Source organism: Arachis stenosperma, chromosome 1, assembly GCF_014773155.1.
Source record: "Arachis stenosperma cultivar V10309 chromosome 1, arast.V10309.gnm1.PFL2, whole genome shotgun sequence".
Taxonomy (NCBI): Eukaryota; Viridiplantae; Streptophyta; class Magnoliopsida; order Fabales; family Fabaceae; genus Arachis; species Arachis stenosperma.
Genome location: NC_080377.1, coordinates 77,347,677 through 77,351,015, shown reverse-complemented (window position 1 = coordinate 77,351,015; position 3,339 = coordinate 77,347,677).

The following is a 3,339-nucleotide window of genomic DNA, read 5'->3' as shown; positions in this document are numbered from 1 at the left end:
CCCACCTACCTCACCCTTCAAATTCAAACCACTTTCCCTCCCAAACCCACCCATACATGACTGAACCATGAACCCCCCTCTCCTATATAAACCCTTCTTCACCCCTTCATTTTCATACAACCTAAACACCACTTCTCCCCCTCTTTGGCCGAATACAAAGCCATTCCCTTCTTCCTCATTTCTTCTTCTTCTTCTACTCTCTTCTTTCTTCTTTTGCTCGAGGACGAGCAAACCTTTTAAGTTTGGTGTGGTAAAAGCATTGCTTTTTGTTTTTCCATAACCATTTATGGCATCCAAGGCCGGAGAAATCTCTAGAAAGAGGAAAGGGAAGGCAAAAGCTTCCACCTCCGAGTCATGGGAGATGGAGAGATTCATCTCAAGGGTGCATCAAGACCACTTCTATGAAGTTGTGGCCTTGAAGAAGGTGATCCCCGAGGTCCCTTTTTCACTCAAAAAGAGTGAATATCCGGAGATCCGACATGAGATCCGAAGAAGAGGTTCGGAAGTTCTCACCAACCCCATTCAACAAGTCGGAATCTTGATGGTTCAAGAGTTCTATGCCAATGCATGGATCACCAAGAACCATGATCAAAGTGTGAACCCGGATCCAAAGAATTGGCTTACTATAGTTCGGGGGAAATACTTGGATTTTAGTCCGGAAAATGTAAGGTTAGCATTCAACTTGCCCATGATGCAAGGAGATGAACATCCTTACACTAGAAGGGTCAACTTTGATCAAAGGTTGGACCAAGTCCTCACTGACATTTGTGAAGAGGGCGCCCAATGGAAGAGAGATTCAAGAGGGAAGCCGGTTCAATTGAGAAGGCATGACCTCAAACCCGTGGCTAGAGGGTGGTTGGAGTTTATCCAACGCTCTATCATTCCCACTAGCAACCGGTCCGAAGTTACTATAGATCGGGCCATCATGATCCATAGCATCATGATTGGAGAAGAAGTGGAAGTTCATGAGGTTATAGCCCAAGAACTCTATAAGGTGGCGGATAAGTCCTCTACCTTAGCAAGGTTAGCCTTTCCTCATCTCATTTGTCACCTCTGTTATTCAGTAGGAGTTGACATAGAAGGAGACATCCTCATTGATGAGGATAAGCCCATCACTAAGAAAAGGATGGAGCAAACAAGAGACCCCTCTCATCATGAGATCCCTGAGATACCTCAAGGGATGCACTTTCCTCCACAAGACTATTGGGAGCAACTGAACACCTCCCAAGGAAAATTGAGTTCCAACATGGGACAACTAAGGGTGGAGCACCAAGAACATTCCATCCTCCTCCATGAAATTAGAGAAGATCAAAGAATCATGAGAGAGGAGCAACAAAGACAAGGAAGAGACATTGAGGAGCTCAAGCACTCCATAAGACCTTCAAGAGGAAGAACAAGCCGCCATCATTAAGGTGGACCCGTTCTTTAATCTCCTTGTTCTTTATTTTCTTGTTTTTCGAATTTTAGTGCTTATGTTCATCTATGATTGTGTCTTATGATCATTAGTGTCTTAGTGTTTATGCCTTAAAGTTATGAATGTCCTATGAATCCATCACCTTTCTTAAATAAACAATGTTCTTAATTGAAAAAGATAAGAATTGCATGAATTTTGAATTTTATAACAGTTTAATTATTTTGATGTGGCGGCAACACTTTTGTTTTCTGAATGTATGCTTAAACAGTGCATATGACTTTTGAATTTGTGGTTCATGAATGTTGGCTCTTGAAAGAATGATGAAAAAGGAGACATGTTACTGAGGATCTGAAAATTCATAAAAATGATTCTTGAAGTAAGAAAAAGCAGTGAATACAAAAAAAAAGAGGTGAAAAAAAAAACAACGAAAAAAAAGGGGAAAAGAAAGAAATAAAGTTGTGATCCAAGACAAAAAGAGTGTGCTTAAGAACCCTGGACACCTCTAATTGGGGACTCTAGCAAAGTTGAGTCACAATCTGAAAAGGTTCACCCAATTATGTGTCTGTGGCATGTATGTATCCGGTGGTAATACTGGAAGACAGAGTGCTTTGGGCCACGGCCAAGACTCATAAAGTAGCTGTGTTCAAGAATCATCATACTTAACTAAGAGAATCAATAACACTATCTGGATTCTGAGTTCCTTAAGAAGCCAATCATTCTGAATTTCAAAGGATAGAGTGAGATGCCAAAACTGTTCAGAGGCAAAAAGCTAAAAGCCCCGCTCATCTAATTAATTCTGATCTTCATAGATGTTTTTGGAATTCATTGAATATTCTCTTCTTTTTATCTTATTTGATTTTCAGTTGCTTGAGGACAAGCAACAATTTAAGTTTGGTGTTGTGATGAGCGGATAATTTATACGCTTTTTGGCATTGTTTTTAGTATGTTTTTAGTAATTTTAGTTGAGTTCTTAGTATATTTTTATTAGTTTTTAGTTAAAATTCACTTTTCTGGACTTTACTATGAGTTTGTGTGTTTTTCTGTGATTTCAGGTATTTTCTGGCTGAAATTGAGGGACCTGAGCAAAAATCTGATTCAGAGACTGAAAAGGACTGCAGATGCTGTTGGATTCTGACCTCCCTGCACTCGAAGTGGATTTTCTGGAGCTACAGAAGCCCAATTGGCGCGCTCTCAACGGCGTTGGAAAGTAGACATCCTGGGCTTTCCAGCAATATATGATAGTCCATACTTTGCCCAAGATTTGATGGCCCAAACCGGCGTTCAAATCACCCTCAGAATTCCCAGCGTTAAACGCCGGAACTGGCACCAAAATGGGAGTTAAACGCCCAAACTGGCACAAAAGCTGGCGTTTAACTCCAAGAAGAGTCTCTACACGAAAAATGCTTCATTGCTCAGCCCAAGCACACACCAAGTGGGCCCGGAAGTGGATTTTTATGTCATTTACTCATATTTGTAATCCTTAGGCTACTAGTTTCCTATAAGTAGGACCTTTTACTATTGTATTTTCATCTTCTGATCTTTGGAACCTTTTTCTTGAGATCTTTTGATCACTTTGGGAGGCTGACCATTCGGCCATGCCTAGACCTTGTTCTTATGTATTTTCAACGGTGGAGTTTCTACACACCATAGATTAAGGTGTGGAGCTCTGCTGTACCTCGAGTATTAATGCAATTACTATTGTTCTTCTATTCAATTCCGCTTGTTCTTTGTCCAAGATATCACTTGTTCTTCAACTTGATGAATGTGATGATCCGTGACACTCATCATCATTCTCACCTATGAACGTGTGACTGACAACCACCTCCGTTCTACCTTAGATTGGGTGAATATCTCTTGGATTCCTGATACACGATGCATGGTTGATCGCCTGACAACCGAGCGCTCGCCTGACAACCGAGCCAGCC